The 18361-nt window shown below is 39.7% G+C and overlaps 1 protein-coding gene across 2 annotated transcripts in view; it reads right to left on the bottom strand.

Annotated features, from left to right (window-relative positions):
• LOC130915860 (uncharacterized) overlaps positions 1-18361 on the bottom strand; it is a 486296-nt gene that overhangs the window by 257648 nt on the left and 210287 nt on the right. For both annotated transcript variants that reach the window (XM_057836021.1, XM_057836022.1), the window contains one exon: positions 3463-3542. The gene's annotated coding sequence lies outside the window, so the exon portion shown is untranslated. The remainder of the gene's footprint in view (positions 1-3462; positions 3543-18361) is intronic.

Below are 18361 nucleotides of genomic sequence, written 5' to 3'. Positions count from 1 at the left end.
CCGGGCCACCTGCTTCCACAGGTGAGTTACTGCAGTGCAATTCAATTTGGACTTGTTCCGGGTGGGCCAGGAATGGTTATTAGTAGTGCTGTCAAACTTATTGCGTCAACAAGCAGTAATTAATTTTTCTAATTAATCACGTTAAAATATTTGACGCATTTAATGCATGTGCGGAATGACCCGCTCATGCATTGCTTCAAACAGATGACGATGACGCCATTTTTTGCACATTGAGAGCTAAGAGGCAGAGAAAGGTGAGTGGACACAGACGTTCATTGGACCGCGCAGTTTATTGGCATAAGCTTCGGCAACTCCTTCACAACAAACATAAGTATCATTTAATGAAAGCACAACAAAAATAATATTCCTATCCCTCTCAAAAATAATTATGTTCATTTCCAATCAAAATAGCTACGCAAAATACACATAAAACTTACTCAGACTTTGGTAAAACTCTATTCAAACATTTCGTTTAGCTCAACAAACACACTGGATGGCAATATTTAATCACAATATACAAACTATCAGAGGTCTTGTACATTGTGAAGCCAGCACTCAAGTGACCGTGAAGTACAATGGAAACAGGGAACCACGGCGTCAGTCGAGGGCCAAAACACACTCATTGGCTTGATTTCCAAGTAATTTAAAACTCGCCATACACCTTGTGGTGTATTTCAATCACTACCCTACTTAGTTAAAGACACTGTGGAAGAACAGCAATGATTTTTTGATTGAAAATGTTACAAATTTTATTAAAACGAAAACATTAAGAGGGGTTTTAATATAAAATTAGTATAACTTGTACTAACATTTATCTTTTAAGAACTACTCTATCCGTGGATCCCTTTAACAGAAAGAATGTTAATAATGTTAATGCCATCTCGTGGATTTCTTGTTATAATAAACAAATGCAGTACTTATGTACAGTATGTTGAATGTATATATCCGTTTTGTGTCTTGTCTTTCCATTCCAACAATAATTTACAGAAAAATACAGCATATTTTAGGGATGGTTTGAATTGCAATTAATTACGATAATTTAATTTTTAAGTTGCGATTAACTCGATTAAAATTTTTAATCGTTTGACAGCCCTAGTTATTAGTTTTGTGTTGTTTTACAATTATCAGGGTTTGGCCTATTTTTAATTTCCAAACATGTTATGTATGCTTCCTTGAGTTCCTTATAAATTTTAATCTACATATGATTTGTATCTCTCTGCACAGCAGGAATTTTGTTTTACTGCATTCATTGTGTAAATTTAACCAAAATAAAGCTAGTGTTGTGAAAATTAGTGTTTACTGTCGATTCACTGTCGATGTTCATTCGAAATTGTTGGAAACCTTTTTTATTATTATAATTTTTTTTTTTTTTTTTTTTTTTTTTTTACTAAAACCTTGGGTATCCATCGACCAATACCAGTTTAAATTTTTGAAAACCGACTGTGTGGATGTCCTACGAGAAATCGTCTTTACTTTTCGTCTTCTGTTTTCAACAACTAGCAGTGTCTGGACAAAAAATGGATATTGCGATATGAAGAATTTATTATAATTAGCAAGAATAATCAGCCACTCACCTTAAAAGATAAACTTAGTTCCTTTTCAAAAAAAAAAAAAAAAAAATTCAAAACATAGTCAGAAGAGGACTAGGCTTTCATCCCAGGCAATGACCTTCATTGAGACAAAGACTTTTAAAACTAAAGGACACGGTGCACCTGTTCAAAAATGAGATGTTTTTGCCCAGAAGAATCATTGCATGGACTTCATGTACAAGTAAAGGTAAAACCATAAAGTTAATCTTATTGACTTGAAATCAGTTAAATTGAAATTATATATATATATTGTGCGTGTGTTTGTAAATATTTATGAAAATCAGTGCCTAACTCGTCATCAACCTAACCGCACGCCACTGTTGCACACAGCACCTGAAGATGCAACAACTCACTCATCACTCACCAAATAAGATAACTGTACTAAAACAGTACACACAGAAGCTGTTGGATTAAATCCAGTGGTGACAGAGTCACTTATTCAAATAGAGTTTTTTTTAACCAGAGGCAAATCAAAAAGACACAGATACCCATTTGAAACCCCTGGGGTGCAACAGATGATGAAGTATATACATGACTCTGTCTCAGCAAGTTTTGAAAAGAAGGGACTGTGAGGGAGGAGGGTGTAAAACACATATAAATGATAGTTAGATTTATTTGTTCCTTGGGGGACAGAAAAGGCATGCCTGCACTTTTTAGATGTGGGTTTGTGCTTGCTGTTGCTCTACTGTGTAGTCAACATCCTATGCACGAACCATCAAGCTGGCTATGCTGACATCTCATTGACAGTGGATAACCTGTGTTGACCCCAAAGCCATTCTTTCGTTTTAAAAGCTTAAGCTGCTTATTGGTGCCCTCTGGATACACCGATTTTCAGTGAGAATGATGCGACAACACAAAGAGGCAATGGAGATTGCTCGTAACATCGGCGACGAATTGTCCCAGGTGAGGAAGGAACAAGCAGCATTAAGTGATGCCGCCGCTCAAATGGTCACGAAAATCATCACGGAGATCCGGGATCAAGAAAGGCTCGCTCGCGGGAACCGGGCAAGGGCGGATGACGACTAATCTTCAGGAGTGGATTACAGCGGACGTGGGCTTCCATGACACCCCCGGCCACCCCTCCCTACACCAACTTGAAATCAACCTATCCAATGAACCTACTCGAATTTACAATATTGCGTAGTGCCATGGCAATCAATGACTTTTAGGAAGATATATAAGTGAAAAAACGGACAAAAGCAACAAAAAAAAAGAAAAACAAAAACAAAAGAACGGAAAATAAAAGCTCATGTAATGTGACTATGCAACTCTACCATGCTAGACTGTGCATCCCGGGCCGTAGGGGGACGGGTATTGATAAGCATATGCTTTTTCCCGTCTTCCTTTGTCTGTCATCGGTCTTTTCGGGTAAATTATTCCATATTTTGTGACTGTAAATGATTCTCTTTCTTTGGCCAAACTATCCCACATTTTTGTAACTGTCATTGATACCGATGATGATGACAATATTTCATTCATTCATTCATTCATTCATTCATTCATTCAAAAGTCTTTGCAGGAGAGCAGGGAGATGCTTTTTTGTTGTTGGTTGGGGGGCGTTCCAGAGTTCAAATCTATGGTTTTCTACACGACTTAGTGTATATACAGTATTTAGGTATATGTTTAAACGGTGATTACATTAAAATGGATGGAGCAATGAAATTGTCTTTGTGGATGCTGTCAATGCATTACTAAATTGTATAATTCAACGGCTTTGTGCTTATACATTGGGAAAAGTAGCTCTCCCTCACTTTGGTCATGTTTACATACACTAACTTGGATCTCGTATCACAGCTCCTTTAATCATCATTACTAAATGTTGGCATTATTACATTGAAAACATCTTGCAAGAAAATTAAAAATAGGAGTATACCTTATGCAGAGGACTCATCGCTTGTCACATATAAGTTCTTTTCCTGCCGGTTCTCCAATGTGAAGCGATATACTGGCAACCTGAAGGGGAAGGCATTTTGTGCTTGTCAATATTTTGATGTAGTTCAGTACCATTTTTGTCCATCAATCCTACATTGAGCACATTTAAGTGCCTATGACACAAGAAAGCATGTGTATTTCATATTTCACACAGTATTTTATGCTCCTAAATAAAATGGATCACTTGGATGTGTGGAGAAGCGATCGATATATTTCTTCAATTTTATGAATCCCGCGCTACGAAAATGAGAGACTTCCGGCCACAGTCTCGGATTGAGGAAGAAAGCAGATGTAACGTCAACGAGTGACATCATCTTTACTATACAGCCATACTGTTTGTTGTATGAGAAGGACTGCGGATTCATCTGATTTTACGGATTAATTCATTTATTTTTAATGTCACTCCAGCCCAATGCGCTGCAGGCTTTTGTTGCTACGCCAGGGAGAGTAGTGTGAGGTTTTTTGGATTTCGAAAAGATCCTGTTCACCGCGAAGAATGGGCAAAACAAGTCCGAAAACCGGGGGACCATTGGACGGACGAGGACGTGAGTAACCTACGTGTTTTATATTATGTCATATACTACTGGGATCATGGCACATGTGTCAATAAGGAGGTTGCATTTTGTGGGCGACAATGCTCCCTGGCCACCGACAAGGCGGGAGTGGCCGCCTCCCTCAGCAGTTTGTCGCACACCATGGTCGCCAGCCGATGAAGGTGGGAGCGGCCGTGCTCGGTCAGTCCCCCGCTCTCGTCTCCGGTTCTCGATTGTATCGAAACTTCCACACCGCTCAGCCCACCTCGCATGCCCGTCGAGAGAGCGCTATGCTCGGCTTGGGCTTGGGGAGCACCCCGCTTTTATTTCCGGTTCCCGATTGTGTCGAAACTTCCACCCCCTCGGGCTTCTTTGCGTGCCCGCCGAGACAGCGCTATCCTCAGCTTGGGCTAAGGCAGCCACGCAGTCCGACGTCGGCCAGTTCGTCCACTTAGAATGCGCCATTTTCGGCGTTCATTTCCCTGCTGCGTCCCTGGCGACAAGCACTGCCAGCCTGCCGGGGCCGCAGCAGGAGAACGACGAGCCGAAACTTGCTCGCTGCCGGGGTCTGGCCGATCGGTGAAGGCAATCACCCCGCCGCTGTGTGTAACATGATTTGGGGTAGTTTTGTGTGCATTTTTGTGTTCAAAAGGCGAGAAAGAGACTTGAAAGAGCCGCTCCGATCGGGTTAGCATGTAGCCTCACTCTTAGTCTCAGAGTCCCCCACAGGCCCAGGGAAATGACAAGAGCTGAATTAACTCCGGTTGCATAAAATACTGAAGAAGAAAAAGTCTGCAGTTTTGACCATTATGCAGAAATTTAGCCCTGTTGTACTGAATAAATGCATTTCTAATATTTCATATTATTTATTTAGCAATTGGGGTAAAAGTTCTTACATACGCTCATTCGCTGACGTCATCACCCAGATGGTGGTGCCAGAGCGCTATAATGACAGGAGGAGCTAAACAGCAGATTTAAAAGACTCATTCCTCATCAACTGCGCTTTACCAAATTGTTGTACATAGTCGAATCGTCTCAAAATATGATTTTAATTCCAATAACAATGCTATTCACTATTTTTTTATGGTGTCACATGCACTTTAAACAAACAACAAATAACTAAGAAGGCTTAGCAAGCAACAAAACATGTGCGATACTAAAAAAATATATATGGTAAATGATGTTAGGGTTTGCGGGGAGATGCACTCATTACATGGAGAATTTAAGAAATGAACTGACAAGAAAACAAATAGAAGCAGCCTCTTTGTTTTTTCAGAAAGGCAAGATAGTCTTTTGGGGGTAACTCATCTGTGTGTCATTAGTACCAACATATTTGTGTCATTATAGTTTCCTTGTTGTTAAATATGTAATATTGCTACAATGTTATAAAAATAAGGTGTGGGTTTTCTTTAAAATAAGCTACCATTGTTACTTTTTTCCACTAGAATGAAAAAATAACTAATTAATAGTTCACATGGAAACCATGCAGGTGCAGCACTGTAGCGCATTGACAAGACTATGCATTGAGATGCATGCAAATCTTTGTGGCTGATATCCTTGTTAAGCATGGAGAAAAAGCAAGACCACAATTTTGTATTGTGACCACAATGAGCTCACTTGAAGGAGACTATCCAACATCTAATCACTCAGAAAGCAGAGGACAATGACACAGTGCAGCAAAGATCTTCTAGTGGAATAAAATGCATGGTCTGAGGTGAAGAGACATTTTTCATTAACGTCACAGTAAGCTGAACATGTCTGATGAAGTCATATATTTGAAAACACATTTTGCCTTAATTTGAAAAAGGTTCATGAAACATAAGTGATCAATCATGTCCCCTTTAAAACAGCCTAGGGCCAAGACCCGGACACTCACATCTACTGAACCATGTGTTTACACTCAAAGATACAAACACACACTGCCACAGCATGGCAAATACATTCTTCATTTTTCTGCTGTAACACATACTGTATACACACTTTTCGTCCACATCTGGGAAGCAAGACTCATCAATCAAGGATGCCGACTGTTACAATGATATGCTATGACCGTGAAAGATCCAAATTCCGTTTGATGATGAGAATAATCACAGCTCAGAACAATCAGAGGATAAGAAGACCTGAGACAGCAATACACAGTATAGCCAAAAGGCAACGAATTATGAATAGGAGACGAACCTCTGAATTACTTCTTAAAACAAGCACTAATCAAATTATTTAAGGAAAAAAATTTTAAGGGACCATTTCCAGCACGTCCATAATTTTCCAGTCCAATTTATCAAGAGCCAGGCAATCAATTCAAAGCAACTCGTTTGATTCAGCAAAAAAAATGTGACACAACTTGCAGTTGGAGCAAACAATCCCTGTGTCAGAAAAGAAACATTTCTGCTCTCAAAAATAAAACATTTCCCTGCACCCATTTGTGACACTATTTTTAACATACTGCCATTATAAAAGGAGCATAAAAGATAACAAGATAGTAAGTTGTATGGTATCGTGAGCAAGCAAAAAATAAACCATCTGTAATGAGCCTGAGCAAACCAAAAATGAGAAAAATAAAAGTAACATTTTACTAAGTGTAATACCACTATGTTGGTGATCAGTGTTGAGTTATGTGTTTGTATTTCCACTGCAGCATTCTCATCGCAAACAAGAGTGATGTTCGCTGAAATTGTGGTGTGTGGGTTTGGGTGATGTCACTATTTTTTTTAGACTCAAAACTTTTAACTAAGCAGTAGTTATCACTTGCAACTTCCTAGCTCTGCCACCAGTCATCAAGGTAATGCAAAGCCATACTAAATTTGACACACCCTTCAGTAAGTGGGTGATGTGAGCATTGGCTTATTTGCGGCAAATGAAAAGATTTCAGCAAAGCCGCAAAATGAGGACGAAAATGCATATGAAATACAGACCAGTATCTCTCCTTTAAATGATATTCTGCATCATTAATCACTGCATTAATGCTTGGCTAATATTGCAAATTATCGCCTGACATTTTTTTTAATCAAACAGCCAAATGCCGACATATGCCAGGTAACGTAACCTCTGTGTCCTAATGAGGGAAATCAACCAATCAATGGTTTAAATACAGAAGAGAGAAGAAGCCTGCCAGGTCCTTTGACAACCTGCACATCAGTCACTCTAAGTAGTCTGCTGGCAGGAATTGACTCCTCAAAGCGATCAGTCTCGGGATGGCCGAAGCACTTGTCCAATATCTGACCAACAACTACTGCTCATATCCTAAACAGAATTAATTACATGTCATTATAATGACTACAAGTATGATGCTAAGAACTAAGAAAAGACCATTCTTTGGATCATTGGTTACTGGGATTCAAACCACCATTTTCCACCAGCCTCACTTGATATGTTTCCATTGTACACTTTAATGCTTCAGCTTTCTCAGTCGGAGTTGGGCGAGATCCCAGAAGAACGAAAAGTTTTGCATTCATTACCACAAGAAAAAAACACACATTGCAGGTCTACACGGAAGTGTCATGCTTTTGCTGCTGATTCAAAGCACTATTACTTGATCTTTGGCTGGATTTATGGCAAATATTCAATTGAAACTTCAAAATCTTCTCTTCAAACAAGAAATCTGCATTACATCAAGCTCTGGCACACGTCTATAGAAAGTCACTGATCTCAGCACTGTTCGCTTCAAACTACTCATCACCACTATTGTTTTTAAAATGTGTACACAGGAGGAGTGCGGCGGTCACTGGCAGCGTCAAATTCTAATGCCAAAAACTATGATCTTATTCTTCAACCATGGATCATAAACTTTCTCTGGTGTTTTCGTTTCCGAAATAAAAAGTGTCTTTTAGTGTCTTATAACTTATCTTTGTCAGTTTATGGCCCTAATTATTAAAACATTAACGCCGTGAAAAATATGTAGTAGTATATTTTTACTTCCACAAAGATGACCAATTCATGTACATTGCAGCAATATTTCATATACCGTATTTTCACGACCATAAGACGCAACTAAAAATAAAAATAATAAAAAAATCTCCAAAATGAACATTGCGCTTAATAATGTGGTGCGCGTATAGTGTAGACTGAGTACCAAATGTGTCTGTCTGACTGAGCAATTGTTGAAAAGGTAAGTGAGAGCCGCATGAGAACGTTAAAGGAAGAAGTTTGCGTGTGATCGGGGGCGTGTCCCCAGTAGGTATAAAGTTCGAGTGTATGCGCTAGGTACCATTGAAAAATGGCATCGACTGTGAAGAGCTTAAGAAGCCCAGTTCAAACTCAAGGCTATCACCTATGCGAAACAACATTGAAATCGAGCTGCTGCAAGAGAACTGAATATAAATAAGTCCATGGTTTGCAAGTGGAGAATGAAGGAAAACGAGCTTCGCCAAGTTAAGAAAACTAAGCTGAGTTTCCGCAAAAATAAAGCGAGGTAGCCCGAGCTGGAAGACGAACTCGAGCGGTAGATTCACGATCAGAGAAAAGCCAGGGGAAGCGTTTCTACAGTCACCATTCAACTGAAGGCAAACACACTTGCAGAAGAGATGAGGAGGTCCGGCGTGTTGCTTCTGTTTCATGAAACGGCGACATTTATCCATCCGGGCAAAGACCACTATGGCGCAGCAACTTCCAGGGGATTACAAGGAAAAACTGGTCATCTACCGCTCCTACTAGAGGAAAAAGATTGCCAAAAAAACATCCGCCCAAACCACATTACCAACATGGACGAGGTGATGCTCACTTTCGACATCCCGGTGAGCCACACTGTAGAAAAGAAGAAGACGAGCACGGTAGCGTTACCCATGCCATGGCAATGGACAGAAACTGCCACCTGATTTTTAAGAGGAAGACGCCCCCAAAAGAGAAGTTTCCCGCCGGAGTCATCGTGAAGGCCAATCAAAAGGGCTGGATGGACAAGGAGAAGATGAGAGAGTGGCTGAGGCAATTGTCCATCAAGCGACCAAGTGGTTTTTTTCCACACGTCACCATTCCATCTGTGACTCCATGCGCGCCCATCTCACACCCACTGTGAAAAATCAAGTGTATCTGATGAGCTCGGAGCTTGGCATCATTCTGGGAGGCTTGATGTAAGAACTCCAACCACTGGACATCGGGGTAAATCAGGCGTTCAAAGTCAAGTTGCGAGGGGCGTGGGAGCAATGGATAACAAATGGCTAACACAGCTTTACGAAGACTGGGAGGCAGCGCCGGGCGAGTTGGGCAAGGCAAGGCAATTTATATAGCACAATTCAACACAAGGTAATTCAAAGTGCTTTACATCACATGAAGATCCTAAAATCACATTAAATCAATAGAACGTAAAAACAAAGACAATCGAAACAAGAAATAAAATTATACATAAAAATCGCATTTAATCACGACTACGATAAAAAAAAAAAAATATATATATATATATATATATATATATATATATATATATATATATATATGTATATATACACTAATACTAATGATAATAATAATTGAAATCAGCAATGGAGATAGACCACAAGAGGAATAGAAAGCAAATAGCTTGAAATATATAGACAGTTATGGATATGCTGTGCTAAATAAAAGCGTTTTTAGCCCTGATTTAAAGGAGCTAATAGTTTGAGCATACTTCAGACCTTCAGGTAACTTGTTCCAGAGGTGAGGAGCATAATAACTAAATGCTGCCTCACTGTGCATGGTTCTTGTTCTTGGAACATACAGGAGACCGGTTCCAGACGACCTTAGGGGTCGAGATGTTTCATAGGAATCTAACAAATAAAGCATGTATTTTGGTCCAAGGCCATTAATTTTTTTGTAGACGAGCAGTAGTATTTTATAGTCTATTCTTTGACTCACTGAAAGCCAGTATAACGATTTCAAAACCGGTGTAATGTGGTCCAGTTTCCTTGTATTTGTGAGGACTATGGCTGTAGCATTCTGTGCTAGCTGCAGCTTCCTGACTGATTTTTTATCAAGACCTGTAAATATACCGTTGCAAGTGTTATGCCAAAATTTGAGAATGGCTAAGGTGCCTCTTGCAATGCAGTTCATGCTGTTCAAAAGTAAACCTGCCGTGTTTGATGGAGACCTAGCCCAGCTGTTCAATTCACAAGCACGAGATGAGGACTTTAATGGATTTGTGGATTGACTAAGGTTGATGTGAGTAATTTGGTAAATTATTTAACAAAATACAATTAAACTCAGTTTTATTTAGCTCCCTCTGCATTAAAAAAAAAAAAAAAAAAACGCTAGAGCATGCTAGCGTATGTTTTACATGCACCCAATATTCCGGTGCGCCTTGTGTGTGTGATAAATACAAAAATATCACCCGAAAATTAGCCGGCGCCTTTTAATACAGTGCGCCCTATGATCGCGAAAATACGGTAACTCAATTTATTCACGATTAAATGTTAACCATAAATGAGCCTAAATTATTGTTAAAGTGAACATTTCGATGGATGGTCCATGACTGTCATATGCTGTGTCACGTGACACATTTCTTAGTCCTGTGGGACCAAAGGTAAATAAAATTATAATAATAACAAAACATTTTTTCTGAATTTCTGTTAGACAACATATAGAAATTGTTTTCAGTGTGGCGCAAGATAAGTAAATGGACGACTCAAATTTGAATGATAAAAGTTAGTATGTAGCTTTTATATTATTATATTTATAGTCTCTAAACAAAAGGCTACACGATTACTTAAGTATGTCAAACCTATACTGTGATCATATAGTGGAGTTTCTAACTAATCACATTAGTTTTTTGAGATGGAAAGGCAAACTTGAGGGGAACACAAAAAAACAAAACAAAACAAAAAAAACGATCAGATGTCTGGATTGCTTCATGGCACACTTCAGAAGTAATTTCATTGAATGGCTGTTCAAGTCCAATTGTGTTCCTGTCATGAATTATAAAGCGAGAAAAGGGGGCTAGTAAATGAGCAAGCTATGTTTTTAAATCTTAAGCATTAAGCTGTTCAATTCATTTGAAGAGGGGCGAGAGGAGTACAGTACAGCAAGTATGAAAGACAAGAATTTGGAAATTTGAACTAACATATTTGTGAGATGCCACAAATCCCTCTAAAATCGGAGCAGTGAGCTACTGTAAAATGTGGCCTCGACATCAAAAGAGTAACGTTAGAATAGAGATCAATGCATACTGTATAATATACTGCTTGGAATGAACGGTTGAAGTTGCCTCTGACATATACAGTGGGGAGAACAAGTATTTGATACACTGCCAATGGGTTTTCCCATTGAATGTGTATCAAATACTTGTTCTCCCCACTGTACATGATAAGTTTTACATTCTTCCTTTGTGACGTGTTTTAATGCGTTTTAGATTTCTGTGGTCTGTCAAAAACTGTCCATATCCTGCTGCAATATATAGTGTCTTTTTGACAGTTCTGAATCATGATAATAACACTTACGTCACTATTATGCTTTGGCATGAAGCATCTGTGTTTTACAGATGACCTTGAATGCTCGGGAAAATAGATCCTTTCTGTCACAAAATGTTACCTTTTCCATCACTTAGTAAAGGTCATATCATTACATAAAATGTCAAAAAACCTTTGAGGCTTGTCTCTTTACATTTTGGCCAATTCCTGTCCTATTTGCACCCTTTGATTTAAATAAGTACTTTTTTTGCTCCTGAAGACTTACACAATGTTGGGACATTTTCACTACAACCCATCGAGAGGTTGTTGCTAATGTCACAGATTTTAAAATTTTCCAGTAACTGCTGAACATGTGACACTTAGTACACTGGTAGTTTATTTTAACAACAAATGGTAGTACAGGCTATGGCCAGTGTCTCTGCGATGGCTCAGATTGCAGTTGTATCCTCTCAACTTCAAAATTGCTTGTTTTTCATTAACAATTCCTCTTACTCTTACTCACATAAATGTATGACTCGCAAAACTCAATTCTGAAACTGAGCAAAACAACAGTCAGTCACATGTTCCAATATCTTCATGTTATCTTCTTTGTTCTTTGTGGATGTAAATCAAGAAAAGAGAAAATCCCTACATTCCCACTGAATGGAATATGTCACAGGTCAAGAAAACTCTCAAGACACAACAATATCCAACATAAATCTTCTTTTTCATTTCCATTCTTAGATTGAAGATTTAGGATGTGAAGACTTCCAACTATTATCAGCACAGTTATAAAAACTGCCAATTCTTGAACTTTCTTTTTGCTTCCTGTGTAACCGTGATAGACTAGTTTTTTTTTTTTTTAATAACTCACAGAGGAACCACAACCTTGTGGAGCTATTAAATCATAAAGGTTGTGGTTCCTGTTTGATGTGCTGCCCGTGCTTGAGGTGCAGATTTTTTAAAATCTTTTTCGTGAATGGCTTAAGACATCAATTGTGGTCATCAGTGTTGTTAATAATGGCGTTACATTATAATGGCATTTCTAACAGCCTTATTTGTTTTTTTCAGTAGTGAGTAATCTAATCAAATACTTTACAACGCCGTTATCATTACTGGGGATGTTAAAGGGCGCGTTACTATAATTTGGTTGAATGAAGCATAAGTTGTCCGATTTGTCCGATCACACATCCCACTGCCTGCCTGCCCTGGAAAGTCCAGAGCGGGAGGGGGGAGGAGGAAAGGGGGTGGTGACGTCGTTGCAAATATGATGATGTTTGGCTAGGTGGCTCAGAGCGTTAGAATAGGATTTGGGTTCTCATTACTATTAGTATTTAGCGTGGCGAGCGTCATCTTAAACTCTCGGGAATGTTTTTTTTCTTACATACAGTTCATGGCGTCCAGATGGGTACAGTTAATTGAAAACAATGGACTGTTTTCCTAATGAGTGTGCATTATCATCACCAAGTTGGCGTTGTCCTTGTAGACGCTACAATATATATATTTTTTTAATTACCAAAAATAGTGACTTGTCCTTAACTTTTCTTGAATTACATATCCATGAACCTTATGTGATGTTGTTTATTCAAAACAACTAGAGCAAAGACAAAAAAGGCAGAAGATTCAAAGCCTCACCTGCATATTAAAAATTAGATCCATTTATATCAGGGGTGCGACGATACACACCAGTCACGGTTCAGTACGTATATCGGTACGGAGGTCACGGTTCGGTGCGGGTTGAGCTTTTTTCTCACAGCATTTCAAAGTTAAAGTTTGTGTACCGTTACAGTCTTATATAGGTGAAATTTTGGGCTGGGGGGGATGAAAAAAAAACAGTTCAATTCAATCAGTTAATATAAAAATTTGATGTGAAAGATGTTATAGAATGTAAAGTGTAATAAAGTGTAGAACATAAATAGTAACATCAGTTACTTTGCTGAGTAACTAATTTCTCTTACAATGGAGTAACTGAGTTACTAACGCAATTACTTTTTGGGAGAAGTAATTTGTAACTGTAATTGCTATTTTAAAGTAAGATTAACAACACTGTTGGTCATAGAATCAAATACAAACAAAACCAATAGATTTTAAGAATAAAGAGCCTCTGCAGTACTCTTTGTGCGTGCGCACATTAGGGTTGTTAGAAGTATCGATACTAAAATGTTGTATCCGGATACAGTATTTCTATTTATTTACAGTATTTATTTTTTTATTTTTTTATCCAGCTAAATCTTTGAGTGTTTTACACAGGATTAGCCCCATGGGTTAATTTGTGCCCGATCTTGCCGGAACAAGATCCGCCACCTCTTGATTTTGGCCTCCGTGTGTTCTGGGACTTATTTGGGTAGATAAGGCACCTCTCGTGTATGGAAAATAATAATAATATAAAAACATCTTTTCAAAAATGTATGCATAAATTCATTTACAGAACAAATCCCAAGAATTGCATGTTGCTTATAAAAATTTAACGTCATTTGAAAGAGTCGGAGATTTGTTGATGCACTGAAAAGCTGGACCAACAAATCACACCTCTGACATTAAAAAAAAAAAAAAAATGGGAAATTTGCAGCATCTGGGGAGCAAGCGGCCAGGATCAAACGGTATTTCAACATGCCAAAAAGACAGTTGCATGTACTTTTTTCGAAAAGGAAGATAGATCAAAACGAGTCAGAAAACTAAAAACCGGCGGTGAGGGGAGCTGCAGCGATCATGCTCACGGGCAGGACCGGGTGCAGCAGGAGGCTAGCGCCGCAGCAGCTAGCCAGGTTCATGGACAGCCAGCCAAGCCGGGGCAGGAGGCTGCTACCGTGGCAGCAGCTGTTCATGTTCAGCACCACCCGGAGCGGGGGCCAGCTACAGCGCCAGCAGTCAGCCAGGTAGACCACCAACAGCCGGAGCAACAGGCCTGTACCCTTATGGGAAATTTGGTTTTGGGCTGCACAATTTGTAAAGCGGTGGGAACTTTGGGGCCAGAGAAGACGGGGGGAAGAAACTCGCAAAAGAATGGGTTTGTGTTATTTATTGTAATCTCTGATTTTTTTTTATTCTTTTTTTTTTTTTTTTTTTTTTTTTTTTTTTTTAAACCTGTCCTGTTCAGCTGTTTGACACAGAGAATGGAAGTCTAAGTGCCCAGATTCTGAACAGTTTAATGTTTCACATTGAGAGTCGACATACTCCCATTGTGATCATTCAAAATACCTTTTTATTATGACAAAGCAGCGAACAGGAAGGGATTATGGGGGGAAAGAAGAAAAGAAATACAAGAGAAGAAGGAAAAGAAACACATACACAAACAACAACTAGAAATACATTGAACATCTAAACTAGTTACTAATATGCTGGTGCTATCGTCAGCGAGATGTATTTCCGGTTTACACCATGTGGGGGCCTATTGGCCAGTGAAAGAGGAGAATGGGGGTGGGGGTGTCTATAAGCCTATAAGCTAAGTGATTGAAAGGGGTAGAGTGTACACAAATCAGTTCTGTGATCTAGAACCCAGTAATCGTGTGAATCTCTTATGAGTAAGCCCATTGGCGACCAACCCTACGCCGCCGCATCGCCAATCCCGGCACCGGGACCCCCGACCCGAGAATGCCCTACCACATCCAGCAGCACGCAGGCCCCACCGGGCGCGCGACAGCCACGCAGACGGGCGGAGAAGGCGCGCGGGCGCCAACCCAGGGCCACAGCCCCCACCCAGCCAGCCCGGGGAGGGAGGGAGGGCGGGCGGGCGCGGGGGGCCATGCGCAGCCCATCCCTCCTCCCGCAGCCCAGCAAAGGAGCCATCGTCCCCCCCCCCGGGACCCAGGGTGGTCCCCCGGGCCACCCGCGCACCCATCAACCGGCCCTCAGGGATGGCAGGAGGGGACGCATCACCAATGATTTTTTCTTATTCTTATGTTTTACTAATAAGACTGTACGTTACTGTCAGTCCCACCTGTGGTTATGTGGGCAATTGCCCGTGCTGTGCAGGGTACAGCATAAATAATTGTAAATTGTTGTCATAACATTTATACCATGGATATTATCTGAAATTGAGGCTTGTCCCACAGCATGGCAAGTGGGCATTTGCCTGTTGTTTTCAGCACCATTTTATGCAAATGTTCCGCAACCTGTGCCCGTCCCGTCATCTCTGCGCTGTCATATGTACTGTGTGTTGCGGCACCTTCTGATTTACAAATTAAGCACTGATTCACCCTAAATATATTTTAATTGGTGACATTGTTTTATTCATTAATTGGTTTTCACCAGAAATTTGTTGTCGGGGGGTTGATTTTGCACTACTCTTAGCGTAATGGAGGATATTTTTGCATTTTCCTTGTTCATAAAAAAAAAAAAAAAAGTTTTTTTTTTTGTATTGAAAATTGTATTAAGTATCTTTTTAAGTATCAATACAGTATCCAATTGAAAATTTTAGTATCGTGACAACAGAAGTACACATACAACAACACAACAGCAAGTCTGTCCTTTGTCTCAAATACTGTAATCATGGAAAGAGGTCTCAAATAACCATGGAAAGAGCACACAAACATCCAACGAGATACTTTCTTAACCAGTGAGTTATGGTTTTACCATGCTGATGTCACCATTTAAAAGCTTGTTTTTTGCTGAATACAAGTTTCCCCATTTACTTAAATTAGGTCAGTAGCATATGATGACTATTTTTGTTGGTCCTTACTAAAATCTGTCTAAAAAAAAAAACAATCAGTAGACTATTCATCATAAATAAATGTATGCTAATTGTGGTGTAAGACTACTGGTAGTATATTAATGATTAGCATGGTATGCTGTATGCCTCGCTGGTCTCTTTGATTTTGTTTTTGAGGGAAAAACAAACCTCAACCAGACACTAAACCATGCACATTCATCCAATTTGATTCAGGAAAACGAACTTAAGCAAATTGCAGCCAAGACATAAAATGATGAGCTCGAAGTAAATGAAAAGCAGATCTATATGGTTTCTCTAAAATGAGTTGGTTTTCTGAGTGTTCTTTTTGGACTTCTATGTTTATCTGTGACTCATTCTCCATTACATCGTAGGTCTGACATCAGATGGAGAACTAAATAAAAATCTCCTAATCAAATAAGCCAATTAAATAGAGAACACGCTGTCTCTTTGTCTCAGTGGTCTACTGATCAATAAAGTCGAACCACATCTGTTGGAAATATGTGAGAATTGTCGTCAGTGTATGGTAGAAAAGCTTGCCATCACTCACTCCAACAAGATTTGAAGCTAAAAGCATCACGCTGTTCAAATATCTGAAGTATTCTTCCCTTTTTGAATGTTGCCCTAAGCCTATTTGTCCTGGCTTTGACCTGAGCCCCTGCTGCCTGCTGTCTTTTTCTATCACCGAGGCACAGCATAGCAAACTTTACCACCCTCACAACCGCTTGTTTTCTAATTGCTGACATTTTCAGTCTGACAGTTCTGGAGATGTTTGGGAAGTGCAGATCATCATTGCTTTGCTTGCTGCTTCCAATGCTCGCTGGGTTGCATATTAATTTAATGATAGCCTTATAAAAGAGCCTCGTTCATCACTCCATGACAGCATGTGTCTCTCTGTAGCTTCTCTTGCCTCATGTGGAATATATCAAAGGGAAATATATACTGTATAATATATAAATATTAAAGGATAAAAAGGAAGAAAAAAAATCGTTGCACATCTTTCCAGCTCATGTCAACTATCGGCAGGAAAGCAAAATTCTTAAGCCCGTCACTCATACAATTTAGAGAGTGTGTCTGTGTGTGTGTTTGGGCGGGGTGTTTTCTGTGTGCTGTTTTGAGAAAAAATACACCGAGCGATACGACAACAAATATTAGGAGAGACATGAAAAGAACTAACAGCACATGTTGCTATTAGGTAACAGGATGCTCAAGGTCAGAATTCCCACTTTCAAGGAAAGCCCCAACAATGAGGAGCTACTTTTATGCCTACTATAGAACCCATACAGAGCCCAGTCTTAGTGTAATGAATGCCTTCAGGCACTGTGGAACGATTCTGATCCTGCCTAATGAAATAAAGATGTCTCTTTAGAGTATCCAGCACTCTCACCAAGTCGTGAATAATCACTTTTTATGTTACTCATCTCTAACCACAAGACTCCACTATTATATTCAAATGATGCATTCAGTAAATGCATGCTCATGGCTGTAAATTTGTTCATGTGTATGGCTACGCTTGGCTTATTTGGTGTGATATCACATGTGTGCGCCTGCACGTGCACATATTCTGACCTATACTGCAGACTGAGTGCCCGCATGTGTGCATGTGCCTGTAAGAAGCAGTTTCAGTAAGTCCCTGTTTGAAACAGACAGCAGGCTTCACTGTGTGCCAAACTGGCACACTCCCCGGGATAATGAGAGACTATACTTTGGTTTGGATTGTTGATTAAGCATTATTGAGCAAAACAAACAAGCTACTGTTCAGTCATGAGGGTATACTTTAAGTCCTTGGGGTTAAAAATGACTTGAGATTTGTTCTTGACATGCAAAATATGTTGACAGGAAAATGTACTGCACTACACTGAAGTGAAAAACGAGAGTTAAGCACATGTAATCATTGTGCTGGGGTTTTGGGGTTTTTTTGTTTGTTTGTTTTTTTTCTCAGCGACAAAAAAATATCATTTGAACTGCTTTCCTTTTTATTTTTTTTCCAGCCTCTTAAAAAAGAATATAGGTTCCAAAGAGAAATTGTTTGGGCCTCGGCCCCTCCCTCCTGAACCCTGGCCCACCTTGGGCAGGTGTGAGTGTTTTATTGATTTGCAGGTTGGACGCCAGACGGGTGGAGCGGCCACAGCTGCTGGCAATGTCAATCAGCCATCTTCATAAGCCAGTGGACATCACCACCTCGTCGCCCGATCAACTAGTCTGTTTACCACGTCAGTTGCATCTCGCGCACTTAATTATTTATCTGATCACGACTTTTCTCTTCTCGCCCCAGGTCCTGACTTTGCGCGC

This window comes from Corythoichthys intestinalis, chromosome 5, assembly GCF_030265065.1.
Source record: "Corythoichthys intestinalis isolate RoL2023-P3 chromosome 5, ASM3026506v1, whole genome shotgun sequence".
Classification (NCBI taxonomy): Eukaryota; Metazoa; Chordata; class Actinopteri; order Syngnathiformes; family Syngnathidae; genus Corythoichthys; species Corythoichthys intestinalis.
The sequence above is the reverse complement of the archived record's forward strand: the minus strand, read 5'-3'. Positions and strand labels throughout refer to the sequence as shown.